Raw genomic sequence first — 22,793 nt, 5'->3', positions numbered from 1 at the left:
AACTGGAAATATCTCGATCCGTTATTGTTCTTAAAATATAATAACAAGCGCATTGCGAAAAGAAGTCTAATGTTTCTGTCGTTCGCGACAAAAACAAAATTCTCCTCCCAACATCTTATCCGTTCTCGGAACACCCTAATTGTTCTTACATTCTAATACCAGCCCAGGAACCGTTTTTGCCTTTCGTGTTTATCTTTCCGACTTCAAATGACAAGGATTTCTTCTGAAAAGGATCTGGGCATGACAAAGAAAATGAAAATGACTATTCCCTGCGAGTTAAAAATATTAAAAATTGCAGCAGATATCAACCCCAACCCTCAACCCCTGGTTATGATTCTGACAGGAAGGTTCTTCAGCTGCAACATACCGCTGTTATTATAAATTTAAGAGAATATTGACGCAGTCGCAAAAAAGCCCAAACAATGATCTCCTTCAACAGGATACCTCACTCAACCGCTGTATATACCTGGTTGGCTACAGTCAAGAGGAGGTGCTGGTTGTGCTAACAGAATAAATTGCCAATAGTGGCGGTACTGCATGTGAACGACATAATGGCAAACACTACTTTCCGGATTAACGTTTCCAGCTCAAACTGCCTGCCACCGCTGAACTGTAGAATGTGCGCATAATAAGCAAGTTTGGGGCGTTGTTGCCAGTAAAGATCCCTTGAGAGGTAATGGCAGAACTAAATGATAAGGGTAAGGTGACATGAATACCATTATTCGCTTCCTCCAAAAAGCACTCCACCATTGCACAACATATATATATTCTCTCTCTCTCTCTATCATGCAGTTTACTTCATTTAATACCATTCTCATATATTTGAATTAAATTATGAACACTCATGACATAATGAACATTACCCGAGGTACGGAGTTTCTCTGATTTCACAACCCATGAATAATATGCTTAATATGCTATACATACTAAACAATCTAAACTACCGAAAAACACCAAGGCGTTTGACCAAACAATGTCGAGAAAATAAGCCAAAACAACGGGGAAAAGAAGTCTCGAGGAAAAATTAAAACTTGAACCTTCTACAAGCAAGAACGATATCTTTATATATAACGTAACTTGAAACATGTTAAAGAAATTCATAATGATGTCAGTATTAACAACAGAGGCATACATGATAAGAGACCCTATGCACGTACACTACAGTAGACTCGGGGAACCAGCAAGAAACAAGTGACCAGTCAGGAGCACTGCTGATTAAGATAAACCCTCCACTGCTGCTTACATTTACACGACATTTCCACTGAACTGGCGAAGGACGAAGTATTCTCTCGGGAATGAAGTGCACCTACTTTCATCTTTTTCCTTTCTTTGTCCTTGTAAAATACAGCACGCCAAAACCTATCTAAAATATGATGAATACTTCTTAAAAAATAAAATACTTAATTGTACAGGATTATCTTACAGAACCCTGATAAAACCTTCGTTCGTTCCGGATACTACTAATGAAAGCTATATCCTAACACCTGAGCTCAAATTTCGGGCCGGTAACTAACACCCTAGACCTTCTCTGACACTGAGAGTATGGATGCACTGGTTTGGGGGCATGCGCCACCATTATAACAACAACCTGTCAAAAATGACAAAATAATGAGTATTCTATTCAAATACTTTTTTAGTGTAACACTTCGACCATAAGGTACCTATCTCTAAACGCCTCTCTGCATTTCCCCATATTTTTTTCTTTCAAATGGTCTGTGAAAAGTCAGCTTTTACGCTACGATACTCATTTTGATGTCTCTTTAATACTGAATATTTCTAATTTATTGTAGTATTTTAAAAAAGCAAAGGTAACAAAAATAAAGACAAAAATGCCAAACCGAGATTAACCAAATACAAAAATTACTATACTTTGCTGTACAAAATATTACCAAAAACAAACTAAAAACTATTTCTCAGAATGCAAACCTGTGATACGCTGCCTTTTCAATAATATAAGGTTTACTGTATAGTTATTTATGCCAGCTACAGCGCGTTCAAATACATGAAAAATCATCATAATTCTTCACGATTTGCTACAGGGAACTTTCTTATCGATATAGGGCATTGATCAGCCTAGATAAAGTCAGTTCTGGTTTTCTGTAAAAGAAAACTCTTGCGCCGACTTTGTCTGTCCGTCCGTCCGCACTTTATTCTGTCCGCCCTCAGATCTTAACTACTGAGGCTAGAGGGCTGCAAATTGGTATGCTGATCATCCACCCTCCAATCATCAAACAAACAAATTACAGCCGCTTACTGGCCTCATTAGTTTTTATTTTATTTAGGTTTGTTAGCCATAATCGTACTTCTGGCAACTATATAGATAGGCCACCACCGGGCAGTGGTTAGTTTCATGGTCAGGCTCATACAGCATCATTTAAACGAGGCCACCGAAAGATAGATCTACTGGCACCACTCTGATTCTCATAATGGCTGTACAGAAAACTCGATTGCGCCAAAGAAACTACGAACATTTTTTTACTTGTTTATGTTAGATACACTTCATTTGGTGTCATTTACAGCATGAAACAGCGTTAATTGCACTGAGTTCACCAAAGACAAAATAACAAAAGTGAATGATCAAAGTGAGGAGCTGAAATTGAAAGAAACAAAAAGTTCGATATTTTTATATAATCAAGATACACTCACACCATGCAAATTTAATACACTGCTTTATTATTCTTATATAGTGTATTGTTACTTATGGTAGCCGTTGTATAGCAAAGCAGTTCTTTATTTTTTGTGTTTGGGTACACTGAATTGAAAACTGTAATTACATACCGTGTTTGAAATTCGTTAATTATTTTCATTTACAGCATGGGTCAAAGACGAGAGATAATTTTACTTTTTTTTTTGGTTTTACTAATGTTCATAAACAATGTACCAAGCGATTGTATAATGGTCTGAATGTTGACGTTATTCTACGGCATTGGTACAGCTGTCACAGTCATAATAATAATAATAATAATAATAATAAAAAATACTTCACCTAATGTGAAACTCGGTGGAAACTTCGAACACTGGCGTACCCAGGCTACAGAACTTGTAACAGAACATGGGGCCAGGAGCAACACCCAATAAAAATCTTAAAACAGAAGTTGGACATGGCACAGTTTTCTGCCTTCTTTAGTCCTTCCGACAACAGTACTTAACTTTCCACTCAGACAAGACTTCGCAGAGGGCGGCAAGAACGGAGAAAACAGCAGTACCCCGAGTCCTTATATGGCGCACGTCTTCAAAGAGAGGCTTCGAGTCAACAAACCTCATCACGTTCATTTGTATTCTTTCCGTCTCTACATGGGACGGGGGAAGGGGGTGGGGCGGATAAGAGGGGGGGTTAATAATCAAGATGTTTATTAATTACTTTACGGTAAAAAATATTATTCTTCAAAGCAACCATATCAACATAACGTTACACGAGTACTGTAGCTGAAAATGGCCAAATAAAGCAACCATTTCTCGGCAAAAATATTTCAGAGTCAAATCATTCCGGCGTTCCATTCTCATTTTTTTAAGTGAACGCCCCTAGAGTAAAGGTGGTGCTGGGCCAACCTATTAAGTCTGCCCGGGTAACCTTCAATACGTTGGTTTATCATCGCCGCTTCTGCCTACACGTACAGAACTGGTCTTGCAACATTAATCAACACCAGTACTTTTTATGGTCCATTCCAGGATATCTCAACCATTGTAATATATGACGACTATGAAGCTCCGAGGAAGAGACAACGATACCAATGATTCCATTTTCAGAAGTCATGAACCACTAACGGACAAACTTCTTGAGAGAGAGAGAGAGAGAGAGAGAGAGAGAGAGAGAGAGAGAGAGAGAGCTATTTGAAATTTTCCCTAAAAAATAAAACTAATACAGATTGGGATTTTGGAGAGAACGAGTACAACTAGCTATAGGCGTTATTGCTTGAAGCTCAGTAAATTAAAGAGGATTTCTTTCTAAAGGTAAAGTTATACTCGTTATAGTTTGTAGGCCTAAAAACAAAATGGAGTTTGGACAAAGAAGCCTTGTAAGTTAGTAAGAATTCTATTCTTTTAAAAGTAGTCAATATTTACATAAGTAACGAAATGAAAATAGTAACAGCATTAGTGTTAATCAGTGCACCAAAATCTAAACACTTGATTGTCCTGACCACTGAACTTATGTAAAAAATATATATATATATATATATATACTACTAGATTATTCTATATAAAAATATATATATATATATATATATATAAAATAAAAAAATAAATGTTTGAGAATTAATACTGTATAACTACTAGGGAATTATTTTGTTATATATAAAACACTTATGCCAGTAGGATTTCTTGTTTCATAGAATTGGAAAAAAATTTTACCAGAAAGGAAAATCTTGCATAATGAACAGCTCTGGTGCTGGATGAAACTCTTTGGAACATTCAGAAATGTTTCGTAAGACAACTGTAAATATGTGCAGAAGACAAAGTTTTCCTACAATTTTGACATACATTATACACTTGACAACAATAATTCATATACTGGCACTTTTTGACATACGAGATTGCTCTTATATTTTTGCAAGACAAGAAAAACGAAGAAATTCCTTCACTTACAATTCAGCTTATTTGATCGATAGTTCAGAATCTTTGTGGCTCCCCATACTATCACATGCTTTATGAAAAGGAAGGCCTTCCTGCTCTGCATTCTAGTACAAAGCTGATTTGTGAAACTTAGGTTGTCAAGTCAATTATTGGGGCACTTCCAGTCATTCAGCGCTTAAGAAAGTTGGAATGTAGTGTGGTGAGATTTTCATGCCACCAGCCAAAATTTTGCAGTTAGACATTTGGAGCATCAAACTGCCGCAATGAAACTCAAGTAGAGACCGAAAATAGGCTTCCACATTAACACCAGTCATTATCTGGAAGTGATTTATGTAATTCTTATATGGTGAATCTCACTCTGATAAACAATTCACTAGCATTTTTTGTGCTAAAGCTTAACGCAATTTAAAATACAAAATTACAAACGATGAAACTCCTGAGCACACGGAAATAATTACAGGGAAATCCCAAACAGAAAAAATTTGGAGCGTTTAACAGCCAAGAGGGAACAACGACACGAACTTGTGATCCCGTTAGTTACGATTATAAAGCCTCATATTCACGTTAAAAAAATGACTTCCACAACGGATACAGAACAAAAGGGTGAGCAGGAACTCTTACTCTTTTGGGCTCCAAGATAACAGAGTTTAAGTTGTTCACAATTAAACGCAAATTCACAAAATGAAAACATTCGCAAACTAATGTGATTTTTTGTACTCTACACAAGCAGCTAAATTATGAAAATCAAATATCGCAGCTGGAAACATAATAATATAGGTATAATACTAACGACGTCGTTTCTACTGCATTTTCGTATACAGTCTTCTATTTTCCTAACATTTTTTTCCTTATGTCCAAAGGAATTGAGGAGCCACACCAAATACCGTCTCCTTGTTTTGTTAAATCTTACGCTTGCTAAGTCTCTACTTATTTTGATCACACACTGAATGAACAGAAAGCCGGATACGGAATTACAAATTACAAGGAGAACAAAGACGACTTTTACAAAAGACGAATACAGCAGAATACAGTACGCGCTCCGAGGTCTCCTACATTTATAATAATAGTGGCAACAATAGCAAAAGGCTGAGCTGTACAAAAATACCACAGAACACGAAGCCATACCACACAAATACATATGAATTCAATTCTGCCCTTTTATTTTTCTGTGGAATCAATATTTTTAATGGATGAAACCAAACACAAACTTTTATTGGCGAGTACTGAATATGAAAATGCGCGCCATAAAAGTCAGTGACGGATAAAAAAATAAACAATGGAGCAGATAAAAACTGGTTAGTATAACGAAATTTAATCATACAACATCTAAAGGACGAAGTGGGTAGTGCCACAGCAATAAAAGTTTCAAATATCCTTCAAGAACATGAGCACTACAGGGCAGCAGACTAAAGAGCAGATGAACCACACGCAATAAGTCAACAGATATCACTGGCCAAAGGTAAAAAAAAAGGGCAGTAGCTAACATAAGATAACTAATCCTACGTGGGTGGATCCCAAGTCTATAAATCAAGTTTACGAATCAACCAAAGGCAACCTAAAGACACACTGTCAAGAGAATGACAGTGCATCTCACAAGCTCAAAAGCGACAATCACCCGACACAAAAATGGAAGAGCGGAATGAATGTGCCAGTGACGAACAGGATATATTGGTGGTAAAATCATTGCAAGGGTGTCAAGTCTAGGGGGTTTCTCATCAAAATACGACACTTCGTGTCTTCCTAGTGAAAATATGTAAACGCAACGTACATTAAATTTAATTTCGAGCAACCAATTTCCCTGGATGTATTCAGCTGTGGAGCCGAAAAACCTACAAACAAAATCAGCACTGATGCGCAGCATTCCTCCCGACATGAGACGAACTCATAATCAAGCTGATACAGACATCTCTATTTACTTCAACACAAATATATACATTACTAAGAGAATTCGCTCTGACTAAAGACTTGAAAGACCTTTCGAAACAAGGGGCGAATACACAAGTCACTTTACTTGAAATAAGCACCCCCTATGCATGTTGATACACCCAATCAACAACAGCAACTGCAAGTCATCGCCTTTGACAAACCCGTATCCAGCCACTGGGCTCTCGTGCAGTCAGCGCACACATGCAAACTCTTATCACGAGCACTGGAATCCGGAAGACTCAGAACCTGGATGCCGACATTAACCATTTGAATGTCAGTCAAATCAAATAAGTGTCAGTGGATGGCGAGTTGACATGGAACCTATGCAAACAAAATCCATTCTTTAGCAGCATCTGCTTTGCTCCGAGTTTCAAGCTAGAGATGGAGGCTCTTACAAAGGGCGAGGGCGGGCCGTAAGATGTTACACACCTTGAAAACAACTATGAGAACCCGCCCAATGCCACTATGGAATATTCTCTCTCTCTCTCTCTCTCTCTCTCTCCTCTCTCTCTCTCTCTCTCTCTCTCTCCTAACAATTCAACACAACTTATCTTAATGCAAAACCACCTGAATAACACCAGGCATGAATTTTTTGCATAGCAACGCGCACAACCGTATAAAGGGAGGGAGGACCCGGGAGGTTTAAATATCCCCTGAGGGGGGGGAAGAGGCGTGGGCGTTAGACCAAAAAATATGGTATCCGCTTTGCGGCAACAGTTTCCTACTTCTGTCAGCATTACAGTGCGGGTTACAGCAAGAACGAAAGCAAATACAAATGGATTCTGAACGAGGCATAATCGAACCTGACATTAAAATGAAAGCATGAAAATGTTCTACAACACACAAGGTTTACATTTCTCACAGACTGGCAAGTGATTACTGCCTATCAGCTTGAATACGTGGAACACACCCAGTCTTTCAGATGAACCACGTCGCTAGAAAGAAAGAATATCCAGAAGCTTGTCCTTCAGGCACTAGAATACTGTTCTCCGGTGTGGATGTCTGGTTCTGCCAGAGATTTACCTCTTTTAAATAGAGTGGTTCGTGGTGGTACGTATCTGTTTCCTAACATAAGCAGTTAATGACTTGGACTATCGACAGATGGTCTCTCTCTCTCTTTTTTTTTTTTTTTGAAAGTTGTGTTTTAACAGAGATCTTTGTATTCACAATTAATCCCTGATTCTCTTTTCCTGCCGAGCAGCCGGATTCGCTGAACCGCAAAACCAACATGCAGTAAATGTTTAGCCTCGCTGTCGAACTTCTCAGTTCCAGAGGTCCTTTATTCCTCACACCGTTGGTCTGTGGAACAGTCTCCCTGAGGATGCTGTGCAATTGGAACTTGAAAAGTTCACGCGAAGATGCAACGCATTACTGTACTACCCCCAAGCAAGTCTCCTTGTATCTTAATAATTTACTTATATTTTTATCTATCTATTTATTGATTTGTTAATTTATTTGTTCTTTTCTAGTAACTGATCTCTTTTTTCTGTTTCTATTACCTTCTGCTACTTTCAAATGAACACCATAGTCTTTGGAAGCTTGAATTTTAAGTCAATTGGCCCCCTTTTGTGGGCTTGTTCCCATATCAATAGGCTCATGTTCTAAATAATAATAATAATAATAATAATAATAATAATAATAATAATAATAATAATAATAATAATGATTATAATGATAATAATAATAATAATAATAATGATAATGATAATGATAATAATAATAATAATAATAATAATACGCCCATCTACGTCATAAAGATATCTTCTTTGAAATAACTTCTTTAACAGTCAAATAATAAACATATGAAAAAGCAATATGAGTACGCTAATAAAATTAATATACTGTATGCTAACAACATAAGATAACTACCATACCTAACATATAAAAGGTATTATAATCAACCTAAAGAAAAGTATACTCTTATCTTAGGTTTGCTTAAAATCTAGAAAAACTATAAAATGGCATTAAACAAATTCCTGGTACATCGTGATAAAAATATTCAAGTTTGAGTACCTGATGAACTTCACTTCAACAAATACAGTTTCCTGGAAATTAGTCAAGTGGCTTGACAGATATTCATGAGATGGGGCTGAATACAGTGTTCATATTTTCTGAACAATATAATTATCGTTATACGAAAAATATAACTTACGAAAATAAACTGCTTATTCCATATAACCAAACGGAAAATGTGGTTTTCTAAATCAAATATAAGCAGAGTACATAAATTCAAGTCATACGTTTTATTACAAAAAATTACAGTTTCTTTTACACTGTCATAGGCAAACCATAGTTTATCTACCATAAAATAAAACGAATATTACAGAATTGTGTAGTATCCGTCAAACCTTCGCATGGTTCCTATGAAAAGGTGGAAGTTAATTTGAAACATTACTTGACTGAGTTCGGGCTAAATGCCAGGGAAGGTGATAACAGAAATTGTCATAAGGATGAAAATTTGTGGGTATATTTGAGATCCACCAACAGTTAAAGAATCACAGCTACTAACCCAGATTTACTGTACATTAGGAAAGGCTACGAAGATATCATGGAATAACTCAAATTACTTGGAATGCAAAACACAAAAAACTATTAAATTATCCACAGTTTGGTACCATAACCGTAATAAGTGTTTTCAAATGGACACGTTGTGGCTAAAGACTACAAACAATTCTTTAGCCTAGTACCCCTGCGAAAACCGAGTTTTCTTTATAGTGCAAGAAGAAAACGTTAACGTTCCTAAAAACGGAGTAGAGGTATAACTAAACTAAACGTAAAATTGCCCCTCCACTGCTAGTTCCTATCTACGAGTATGTCAGTTTTTATAATACCACAATACATAAAAAAAGTATAAAAGCTACGTCTGGTTTGAAATGTGGTATTATTTAACTTTAAAATATTACTGCACTATGGACCTGAAAATATAATTTTCCCGTGTTTTAACGTGTGCTTTGATCCGTTTCGTTAGCAAGTGAATATTTGAGATAGTGGCCGCCACCCTTATTTCCCACTATTCAGGAGAATACAGTGGGAAAGGTGGGTTTTTGTGCGGGGGAAAACACAACACGCTCAAAAACGAGGACCTTAATCCCACTGGCAGTTCTCATTCAGATTAAGGCAAATTCATGATATCTTTCAAACTCATATTATGAACTAGGGCGAAGACCTAGTACCCTACGCTAGGTTAGGTGTGTGATTGGTTAGGTCATTTGCTAACGGCACGAATGTCAGAAATGGTCCGAAGGATACAGTAAATGAGGAAAATAATATTTTCAAGGCCAAAATGTAATACCGGTTTAATGTAAAATTTCACCTGAAAAATAAGATCGTGGGAGTTACACGCATAATTCTGCAGTTGCTTGTCGACAAAGTACAATCATGAGGACAATGAAATTCCTTAGCTGGAAAGCTCATGATTCCTCAAGCATCCGCTCCAATTTTATTTTCAGTTAAAAGCTTAAGCATCTGCATTTACTCGTCTCGAAGTCAGTCATGAATAGTTTACATACAGGTTGAAAAACTCAAGAATCTTATGACAAATGTTTCTTTTTTTACGGATTTTAACAAAAATCACCAGAGTAAATACCGGGAATATAAGCGGCCTTATCAACCATATAAGTATCAAGACTGGGAGGACCTTAAGTGTAAGTGTTTTCTAATAAAGTAAAATATTCTTGGGGAATTTTCATTCGGTATTTTGTGATCGAGTCACAGGTATTGCTTTCCAGAATATGAAGAGAAGAAACTTCAAAATTTCAATTCTACCGAATTAAGAAAATTTCTTTCGATGCATTTTCGTTTCTGTCACACACCTTCAATATTCTTTGAAGAAAAATTCACATCTGAAAGTCAATTTCTTGTAACAAATCCAAAAATTCCCTACCTAATACCGTGGGGGAAATTAACATAATTCCAAAGGTGCAGTATTGGCCTAATAAAAATAGATTTACAAAACAATAATACACTCACCTGCAATACCTTGAGTACTGACGTTCATACATGTATACAACGGCATTAATATGTTAGTCCACAATTACTTGAGTCAGTGCTCGATTTACAAATTAAACATCAAAGGGGAGAGAGAGAGAGAGAGAGAGAGAGAGAGAGAGAGAGAGAGAGAGAGAGAGAGAGAGAGAGAGAGCGTTTTGTTCCATCTTCGAGGGTAAGCAAAGAAAGAAAAGAAAGGCTCCCACAAGGGACATTAAAACAAGAGAGAAATTCCGACCACATCTGCTCTATTCAATCAAGCTGAGGAGCATCATTCCCACCACAGGCACGACGACGACGACCGAACAGTGAGGAGGAGCGAACAGAAGCAGCGTCGGGAACAGGAAGAAGAACGAGGCAGAGGACCGAGGCGAAATGAAAAGAACAGCCTAGGGCGAAGCCCCGCCCGCAGTCGGGTGCGCGGTTACAAATGTTAGAGGAAAACAATAATAAAACTCGTGATGACTGAAGTTGTCTGTCAGGGTGACTTACCTGAGTGGTACCTGGACTCATTTCTGGTGAGGCGTCGTTGGGCTCTGCGTCGGGATCGAGTGGAAGGGGAAGCGGCACCCCCTGCCTGTTGTGCACCTGTGAGCAAGCAACCAACCCCCAAATAAACAACACACACTTTTGACTACTGTACATTACAAGTGAAGGCGTGCAATCTGAGGAATTAAATACCTGGAGGGTCAAGAGATGGGGGAAGGGGGAGCTAATAAGGGGGTACCAATACTTCAAGAAGGCACATGGGAATGCATCATCCCTCTGTCCAAAATACTACAAATAAACAACCTTAAGGGAACACTCAACAACAGTACATAAATACTAACAACCCAATTGGTGAAGAGGGGGACGAGGCGAGGGAGGGCAAGGATGGGGATTATTACAAGACTGCCAATTGTACTGTAGAAGAAGAAGCGTTGAGTTACAGGGACTGGAAGGGAGGTTGGCGGGTGGGGGTTAAATAAAGGTTGGATGCCATACTGAACCAATCGCCTCTAAGGGAAGATTTAAGAAATGCTACGCCGGGCATCTGCACGATAAGACCAAGCAGGAAGTCACATTATACAGCTACAAATTAAGCAAGATATTTAAAAGATATTCAATGTAACACATTGTACGTAATGAGGCCATTTAAAATGAAGCACTGCCATTCCAGTGGAATTAAATCTTAATCAGGACCTTTTGAGTCATTAGTAAACTCTTTTGCCTGCCATCGAAGTTTATTAACCTACAAGTTGATAATCCCCTTTATTCATAACCCATGTATACTTTCAAGAGCCAAAGCTCATTCTACTCGAACAAGGTGTTACATCACTAACAGAATACTAATCAATCACTTGTCCTATATTACGAGAGAGAGAGAGAGAGAGAGAGAGAGAGAGAGAGAGAGAGAGAGAGAGAGAGAGAGAGAGAGAGAGAGAGAGAGAGAGAGAGAGAGAGAGAGAGAGAGGTGGAAGTTTTATTCCGGGTAAAAAAACGATCATATAAAATTCCTAACGTGCAAAGTTTGTTAGTGAAAAATTTGGGCGATAAATACAAGATCTGAGCAATAAATACAAGTCCACAACTAGTTATAATCCATTATGAGGGGAAAGTCTAGTCAGAACGAAAAAGAGCTGAATGAATTAACTCTAAAAGGTTATCTCGGAAGATATGGACAGGGTTTAAACAATATCAAATGTCAGGAAATAAAAAAATTATATGAAATGCAAACAGGTAAAATATGAAAATGAGGTTTTTAACCGACATAGCTCTTGAGATAAGAAAAAACAAAACAAAACATTAAAAAAACCCAACATAGTAAATGGAACATTGTGATAAACAGATCAATATTTCCAATGTAAAAAAGGCTCAAACAAAATAATGTGCGGAAGTCTCTTGGGATAATCATATTAAATCTGAATCTATCTATTGAGAAAAGATTAGTATAACAGATCGAAAATGAAGTTACTTAGAACGCATGCGTTTCATGAAAAGAGGCAAAAACATATAGAATGGGAATGGAAAATAGAGGCTTGGCGATGGCATCGAGACAGTAAACGGAAAAGAAACTTAAATCTAAAAATAAAATCCATAAAGTAATATTAAAATCCCCATAAAACAAAGAAACCACCTAAAAGTGCCAATCATAAAAACATGACATAAAAATGAGTAAGGGGACAAAAGTCTGCAAAATATGACAAAAGAGGAAATTAAACATCTGGACGCTAGGAAACGAGTAGGAAGTCTGAATGATAATGATGATGATGAGTGATGAAGTTGGTCGTCAGCGAGTTCCGTCAGCACGAGCAGCCAACCTCCTCGGGGGGAACGGCCACAGCAGCTGCGCACAGCTGCTCGCGCCTTAAGAAGCTCTTCGGGCCCAGATGATTATGAAACAAAGGAATGTATGACATAGCGAGAGACGCTGGATGGGTTCAATGGGTCGGGGTTTTGGAGAGAGAGAGAGAGAGAGAGAGAGAGAGAGAGAGAGAGAGAGAGAGAGAGAGAGAGAGAGAAACACGACCATCGACCACCACCGGCGAGAACGTAAGCAAGCGGTGATATATTGTGAAAGTGTGTGTTGGTCATCTACACACAATGAATACATAGGCACACTTACACAACAGGCATGGTGCACATTAGTTGTGGGTTCAGACAACAGTGGAGTGCATGCTCATTGTCATTATCATAAAAGGTGATCCGACAACCAAGAATTCCATTTCATGCTGCCATAGGTCAGTTTCGCTTCTGCAGTACTAATAACGTAATATCAGGTGAAGTAAAGTAATGCAATTCCTACAGAAAAGTCTTCTACCCTCCCCAAATAAATATACTATCAATGTAACTGCAGTCATGTTCGAGCATCAAAACCAAAAAAAAAAAAAAAAAAAAAAATGTCTACTGTGAGTCACGAAGATGAGGTCAGATAATTAATGAAAATTTCTGTTTAGAGCGTATGGTTAGTAGTTCACTCAGAAGTAAACATAAGCAGAGGATACGACCTCCAACAATACTGAAAACCAAGTGAACCACTCCTAGAAGGTCTTGAATGAACCCATTGTTGCCTATTGTAAACCCTGTTATACACATCTGAAATGATGCTTCATATATAATAAATCTGATATACAAAACCATAATACAGGGACACTGTAGTACATTATAAAGGAAGCCATCCATCTACTAGTAGGTGTTCCCATTAATACAGTGTCATTCTGGAGCTCACTCCCACGGAAACCAAGAGATGGAATGTGCCTATGAACCTATGAAACTGTATCGCATGAAATGGGATTCAATGGTTATCTTCCGTCATTATTTAATAGCAACCACGGTTACAGGTAAGAAGCTTGACCGGGCTTTCATAATCGGACAAGTTGGGTTACGTACTGCAGGCAGAGTGAGCAGAATGGAAAGGACACCGAGGTCTCCCGATTCTTCAAGGACAAGCAAGGTACACAATGGTGCAAGGAGACTATGATGGTGCAGGTGAAGGGAAATGGGAGGGGAGGGAGGAGGAAGAGGAGGGGGTGTGTGTGGTGTACCTGACAAGTATCGCCTTTCGTGAGTGGTGACGCTGCGGTGTTCGCATGTCGACTGCGACTGCTGGCACCTCCGCTCTGCTGATGGGCATGCAGTGCTGCATGGTGGGAGGCTGCTGCAGCACATGCAGGAAGAGGCGTTAGTCACAGCCAAACACACACACACACAAACACACAATCAAAGACACACACACACTCTGGGTCATTCAGCTTCTCTCTAATTTACACAAAACCACTGCGAAAGATGCTCCATTTCTGCTAATGGAAGTTTTCACTAGAAATTGTAACTTGTTCTTGTTGAAATTGTTGACACATTATTTTGTGCATTCATATATTACCAGCTGAATCAATGATCTTCCAACAGAATGACAGGGCAAGGTTTAAACTAAAACTGTTGGTACCCACTACACACTCCAAACACGTGATTCTTCCGTGGGTAGCAAAGCTGTAAATCGTAACCTGGACGACAGATTTGAGGCTTTGCATACCACCTGATAGTTAAGAATGATTTGGAGAGAGCAACAATTTACCATACAAGGTAGATTACTCGTTCAAAATGGAATAATCTTTCTCTGTGATTTCAAGCATATTCCAGTATGGCCCAGAGGTGTATTACTGTTGCTTTTGTGTCTTGAAAGAGAGAAGCTGAAGATTTCCCTAATGTTAAATAATCAGAAGCACGAAACTTGTTGTAAAGAACTAGAATAGCAGCAGTTTCAAATGATCAAATCACCATGGAACGATTCATTCTAATAAATTCTAACTGCTAAATGGAATCACGTTTGGTCAGTGCATGACGAGTACTGAAGTCTTCACTATTGAACGTTAATCATTTCATAAAACAAAATATGCAAACATTAGCAGGCTTTCTTCACGGAAGCAAGAAAAGCTTGTACAATAATGAACACTACAGTTAACTGCATTTATTTGGAATGACCAACACTACCAGCACTGTGAATATAATATATACAGCAGTTATACATAAACTATACAACCCATGTAATAGCAGTATCTTTTTCTCAACAGCAGAATGAAACGGGAAAATGGATAACATCATTATCAACAAGTTTCGCTCGAAGGAGGAAAAATGAGATTAGGCACACGGAGCAGTAATGGAAATAAACCACCGGGAGATATTTACAGTGAAGTTAATGATACTGAAGAACGTATGCTACAGATTCAGGCACAGCTCACGTCGTCAGTGTCTAAAATCAAGCATGGCAAGACTACACAATGAATGTGTGTATATATATATATATTATATATATTATATATATACGTGTGTATGTATATATATAAATTATATGTATATATATAATTTATATTACATATACATAACTTAATCCTAATCATAAATAATATATTTAGAAAAAACTTTCAGTATAATATAGCTAGCTTTCAGTATATATGAGTTTCAGTCTATTACAAGTACATAAAACTCACTTACACACGCAAGTACACATGTAAAGAAAGACACTTCTACGTATTAGTGAAAAAGCACTCGAACAGAGAAGGGCGTCACCTCACACCTTGGAAGCAGAACAATATTAGATAAGATTAATAAGGTTTAAAACATCCTCATTAGTAATGGAAACAAAAGCCATTTCATTAGTGAGCATTTGGAAAGCTAAAGCCTCATTTCCCGGTAACGACGTTGGAGGATGGGAGGAGTAGGAGATGGAGGAGGAAAGGGGGACAGAAATGGGAAAGGGGAAAGGGTAAAGGGGAAGGGGGAATGAGTTGGGGTCAGTTGTGGTTGTTGAGTAGCCTCGTCATTCTCCCAAGAGGGCAGTGGCAGGTCAGGCCATCAAAATGCTGCCACTTGGAAGGGGAGACAATTCTCAAAGAAGAAAGGGCTGCAAGTGAGAGAATTTTAATTGGCACTGTCTTATGGGGGTTTCATTATCAATAATGTTCACAGGAAACCTCAAATTACAGTTAAGTACTAATATAAACATTAACAAACCTTACTAAAGTAAAGCAATATCCTATGAACAAAAGCTATTATTATTAATATACTTATAAAGGCCTTTATACACTATTGAGATTTCATATTTACCATAGGCTACACATTATTATTCGCTTGCTGCCGCTAAATATTTCAGTATACCCGGGAACAATTTAGGTAGTCATGAATATACCAACACGTATAAACTGCACACATTATAACGTTCATATATTATTAAAACCTCATCTCGTTTCATATCCCGTTGCCTATTATTTAGGGCTGATCGAATATTAACGTTGTTAATTTGGTCCAAATTAGGTACTTAATGTGTAAAGAAAAGTTAACTATTTCACTTTCACCCAGTTTACTTGATCTCAACAGAACTGCCAATACTAAATATTCAAGTGGAAGAACTAAAATCACGTCCCGTCAACGGCAACAATGTGCTATGGATGAAATGGGTGTCGAGGATTTTCGACTATTTTGCTCTGGGAAGACATAGGTTTTATTTAACAGTAATAAGGCATATTAGTTCTGGTTGCGTCAGGTCCATAACAATCCTACACAGCTGAAAATAGCTGCTGCGCGCATTCACTAAATACTTACAAATCACCAAAACAACGACCTTCTTTCAGACGGCCTTATGTGACCCTCAGGCCATATTTAGATTAAGTGGCCTGACGGCTTGTGGAGATCAGTCATCCTCCGACCGTACAGTTGGATGACTATTCCTTTCCCTCTGTTGGCAAAACTTGGAACTTTTTTTTTTTTTTTTTAACAACCGTTCCTTTAAGAAGCAGGGCTTCTCTCTCGGTGGTCACACTGTCTTCGAACCTGAGCAAAATGAAGGAATCGTGTTTCCTGTTCCACTGAACTCTACAACGGAGAATATGTGAATGGCAAAACCTACTTTGATTATTATTATACCTAAACTTGAGTTCAGTTCCTCATCATCTGCATCATTCTACGATACCAACAGACAAGAGTAATTGGAACGAAAGAAAAACCTAACATCGAAAACGTCACGTTTGAAAAGAGCATAACTGATCTCGTTTGTAATCGCTCAAGAGACAAATTCACCAAGCACATACTAGAACAGCAGTTACACACAATGCACGTGTAGAAAAATTCTCTGTCACACACGATCAGCCGCAATCGGACAGGCAAAATGACAGCCCTACCCGCCCAAGGTCAAACACGAAATGACCCGCTAATTTACGAGAACTTACCTTATGGTCAATCCAAAAGTAGCTACAGGAACAATTTACAGCAATACAGCCAGAAACTGGAATGACAACAAAAATGCAAACTCAATTCTTACTGGTTTTGAGAGAGAGAGAAGAGAGAGAAGTCAGTCTGACTAACATGAAGACCGCAATAAAATGCGGCTCATTCACAAGAAAGACACCCCTACAAACAAACGATTTGCCTAGGGAGCTCGTTTTTCGCTCAACGTTTTACTCTCTCTCAAGAGAAGACAGATTTTGTTTAATGACGTTCGAGGACAAAATAATCTCTTACGTAATTATATCTTTCCACACAAGCTCTTGAAAGTTTCAAAGGACTAGGAACATTAGAAAAGGCCTTGACAAGATTATGGAAACTGATTTTTACACTATTGTCATGTAGTTAACCTTACCGCTACTGAACTTTAAGACCAACGAGGAGACATGGTTGTCGGCTGTATAACGAAAGTTTAAATAATATAATGAACAAACTTGTAGTGTGTGCAAATATACGTATTGTACTGTACACAAATGACCTGTGAGCAGACATGTGAACGAATAATATAAACCAAAAAACACAGTACTTATTTTACCTAAGATTTATTGCCTTTATTCACACAGACAAAAATAGTCTTCCAAAGTACACATCACCATCATATCTGCAACCTCGACACCGTATACTGAAATATTTAGTCAAATTAACCCTTCATCAAGATATGACACTTGTCATCACTACGTTTGCTTTGCAATGAGCAGCGTTCATAGTTACAGGCCACAAACTAACTACACCAAATCTATTCCGTGAAGCTTACTACCCGGCCCCTACGCTTGAGATTTATGTACATCGGAATACAACAGCTGTGGTGCTGACAACGCGTTGAAAAGAGGTCGTCTTTAATCTGTGCATGAATATAACTCCTCCTAGTCACCATAGTAACACAACCACACGTTGAAATGTTCCGATTCCCGGCTCTCTTAACCTACTAAAGTTGACTGATGAAAGTGTGAAGTTAATATACAGCTGTATTAAAAGTAACTTTGATGGGAAATTTATATAGAAACAATTTTCATTAGTGATTCTCACCAGGCTAAATTTTTAAAACTTTTAGATGTGTTTATAAATTTATATCTGTCAATCTGGGGAAAACAAACGATTTGAAATCTTTACAAAAGCAAACAATTTGAAATCTTTGCAAAGCAATCAGCTTTGCCTAAGCACTCAAGAAGCTATTTAGATTATAAAACAAACTAAGTATTTTTAATACAAATCCTTACAAACTTTTTTTGTGCTTTTTGTGGAATATTCATTAGTAACTGTTACTAGGATGATCAGTAAATCATGAAAACCGTCAGACCTCGTTACTGAAGAAAATGGGGCAGATACAAACGAGAACTTTGGTTTTGCCCTCACCTTGACTTGGGTCTCTGGTGACATAGGGCTGGAGGAGTCTTGCTTTCTTTTTCTCGTATCCTTTCTGCGTGATGTCACCTGTAAAGAGATAACAAATTAAGACTTTGTATTTAAACAAACTTTAAGATTAAGCGTTCAACATTCCATCATCATGTTATTCAACCATAACTCATTAAGCTACCAAACACAATTCATTCCAGTTTCTTGAAAAATGAGCGAGATGTGTCCATCCACATAAATGAGCCATGTTTCCATATGTGAGAAATCCCCCTTGAAGAACCTTCGTCAACAGAACTGAATACCAATACCAAGACACTGGGATATCAACACATGCCTCAATCGAACCAGCTGCCAGTTTCGATTCAGTACAATGTTAACCTACTTTGTTGCAGTACTAAATAAGTGAAATACCTTCAGTCCAAAACAAGGAAAAAACCGTTGAATTTAGAGAACAAGACAGACTTTACTTATCTCCAAGTACTGGGGAAAGCTTGAAGACAAATCTTGGCTTCTTTCTCTCAGACTCAGTTCATATCCTTTTAGGGTAACTTCATTTTCCCAAAAACCATAGGCTGAACACCTTAATCAAGAAAGAACGTTTGCTAATTTAGGTGACTTGGTAAATCGAGGAAAGACACGAAATGTTTGAGAGAGAGAGAGAGAGAGAGAGAGAGAGAGAGAGAGAGCATCCATCCGATCCACACTCCTTGAGATGTGGTACAGGCACACTGCAACAGGGAGTACTTCACAATGCAGTATGTCGGTGACAAGTATGACAAACATAACTAAACCCCTAATGAAATCACTACTTGACAAGGTAAAAAAACCGAGCATATTTCATAGTTCTCTGAACATCAGTCTATTTTCTACAGCCAAAATAAGATTCACCAAAGAATAATTATTAATAAAAATAAAAAGACAATGAGGAGGAACTGAAATTCACTGAGAGAAAATAAGGCGTCAGACGACAGAAGGACAAGCAAGCCTAATTAACTTGCATAGAAAAAGCTGAAAAAACCACCTGGGGTAAGAGAACAATATGATACTACTCAGATGATCTCTGACTCAATATAAATTACTTAGCATTTCACACACAGGACCTTCCACAGCCCACTGGTATTTCGGGAAATCGCATTATGTTTTAAAATTAAAAAAAAAACAACATTCATTACTCATACTATTTCTGTTGAAATATCATTATACCATTATACTAATAACGCAACTACATAACAATATTTTGAGAAAGATAGATTTTATATTCTTGGGATATATTCTTCAATATGACGAATGACCTTAAAGCATACCTTGCAAGCAAGGTCCATTTTCAATTGTAAGACAACACAAATTCTGATTACCTTCCAAGAAATGGTATAATTCTACCTTATGTTCAACAATTACTTTCCCTCTGATGTTTCTTTGAATATAAAATTTTCCGTCATACCTATCTACCTATAATATATATATATATATATATATATATATATAATATAGTTGTAGGTATATATTCTATCAATATAGCAAATATATATATTTTAGTGCGAGGATATATATATATTATATATATATTATATATAATATGGTGTTGTATGTAATTGGCTGCTGATGTTTATATGACGTTATAGTATATATTTTTCAAATATATATAATAAAATAGAAACATATATTAAAAACATACTCGGAATAATATATATATATATATAATTATATACAAATAGTATATAGCATATAAACGAATCCACAGGAAAAAAGACAGTGCAGTTCATTTACCAAGCGCTTTCACGTTTATTGACGCATCGTATGATGAAAGTTTTACAAATTCTAAATTTTTGAAGATTTTCAACATAAATGTTGTTTTTATATAATTTTAATGTTAAGAGTTTAGTGATAAAAATTCTCCTAAAAGATGTTCTGGCTGCATCTATGAAATTCCTTGTAAAAAATGTGATAAAATATATTATGGACAAACTAAAACCACTTTCACAAGAATCAAACAACACCAATAAGAAACTGGCCAAATATCGAATGCATTATTCGTACAATGATTTTGATCATCTATTAACTGTAAGCAAGACCTTTAGTCCCGTGCCACAGTTAAAAGGAATATCATCAATCTTGTTTATTTCAAATAATGAAAGTGTTTAAATTTAAGTCTTGGTTTTATTTAAACTTGATGCTTTAATAATTAAAAAGTTTGTTGATAAATATAAAAGCAAAATTAATATACATGTTTTCTGAATTTGAATGTGTAAGAAGCCGTTTGCCTTATGGTTAAGCATATATTTGGATTAGTTTTTGACCGCGTGACTGTTGCCGTGGATTAACCTTTTCTGTTTAACCCTGGCAATTAACCATCTGGTATTCAAGGTTAAACATGTTTTGGATTTTGTAACCTACTGATATTTCTTTCTGTGTGTGGTCTTAGGTTCAGTTTGTGACAGCTCGGTCCGGGATTATCCTGGATTAACTTTCTGTTTATTACCCTTTGACAACTGACCATCTGGTATTCTTGTTCTTTTTGTTTTACTTTGTAACCTTCTTTATATTTTTGTCTCATTCGTACTGACGATGCGTCAATAAACGTGAAAAGGGTACTACTGAACTTCTGCCTGCCTTTTTTCTGGGATTCGCTTATACACTGAAGTCACGTGCATCTACTGTGATTTTTAAGCATATATATATATTATATATATATATATATATATATATATATATATATATATATATATATATATATATATATATATATATATATATATATATATATTATTGGATATATATTCACCAGACACTGCAAATATATTTGGGAATAACTTACACCTGAACTGAATCACACTGACTAGTGCATCTGCCCAGGCCAGCATTCGACCCTATGCCTTTAGTCTGATACAGAGACTTACCTATTCGGCCGACTAGAAAAGTATAAGTCGACTTCGAATCTGTTGTATATATTCCAGACGAATTTAGGGTTCCGTGGCTAGACATCTCCACCACGATAGCTGATTAAAAGTTTTTAATTCTTGGCTACTTATGACAGTTTGTCACTTTTTACACACGTAAAAAATATTAACCAACAATATCCATCAACAATGAATTCACTTTACCTTGGGAATATCGTGTATCCAGATAGAAGTTTATATTAGTGCATCTACCCCAGCCAGGATTCGAATCAATGCCTTTTGGGTTGTCTGCATAGGAAGCAGCGATTTAGGCTATCAACAGACATAAAAGTTGAATTCTACTTATACAATTAACGGAAAAAAAAAACACATTCGAACACAACAACCGTACCGGTTTTTTTCGTATCAGCCAAAGCACATACATAAAAAATATTGATGTAACTTTTGTTTGATTTGCTAATTAAAATGACCTCCCAGTGGACAGAGGTGACTCTGAACGCCGAGCCATAACACGATTCGCAAATTACCACCTCTTTGTCCTCCGAAAATAGGCCACCGTGACGTCACGGTCATTTTAATTAACATGGAAAAAACATATCATAAACATTCTCTTCTTTCATGTGATTAACCTCTGATCTCTGCCGTGAGTGGGTTGTGAGAGCACAAGATATTTTCTTTTTCCATTTCCAGCTCTTTTTTTTTATTAGAAAACTAGTCATTTTCTTTTGCAATTTCCGTCCGCGATTAAACGAAGAGACGTCAAAAGATGCACATTCAAGTATGAGAATTAGATCAGAAAAAACTGTTTGAAATTTGATGAAACTTCCAGCTGAATTAAAAGAAAAAAGAGGGACGCATTAGAAGAGACAACAGACGGACTACCCATATGGGCGACGTAGCTTTCCAACGACTACTTCAGCCTCTTTGATTGAAGATGATGAATACGATCTAATCTGCTCATTTAACAGTCGGCCCATGAAATGAGTCCACTTTAGCGACAACCTCGAGCCATTCCATAAACAGATTGAAGTGTCCAAGCGAATGATAATCATCAAATAGGAAGGAAACTGAACAAATGAAAGATGGAGAGCACCCCATACTCAGATAATGAAAACGGAATAAAAACATAACATGGTGATTTTTACTAATAAATAAACCAAGAGTAATAATTTGCTATTAAAGATGATATAACTTTGGAGAACAACACCAACTCCAGTTCAATGTGACTGTCACGGACTGCCGTTGAAAGGCAACGTGACACGACGGCTAGAAACACTAAAGGTCAACAGGTGGATCGATTCAATT

The 22,793-nt window shown here is 37.1% G+C and overlaps 1 pseudogene; it reads right to left on the bottom strand.

The window, feature by feature from the left end:
- Window positions 1–22,793, bottom strand: part of LOC136833948 (disco-interacting protein 2-like) — a 123,421-nt pseudogene that overhangs the window by 44,560 nt on the left and 56,068 nt on the right.

Source organism: Macrobrachium rosenbergii, chromosome 52 (assembly GCF_040412425.1).
Source record: "Macrobrachium rosenbergii isolate ZJJX-2024 chromosome 52, ASM4041242v1, whole genome shotgun sequence".
NCBI lineage: Eukaryota > Metazoa > Arthropoda > Malacostraca > Decapoda > Palaemonidae > Macrobrachium > Macrobrachium rosenbergii.
Note: the sequence above shows the minus strand (reverse complement) of the source record. Positions and strands in the feature narration are given on the sequence as shown.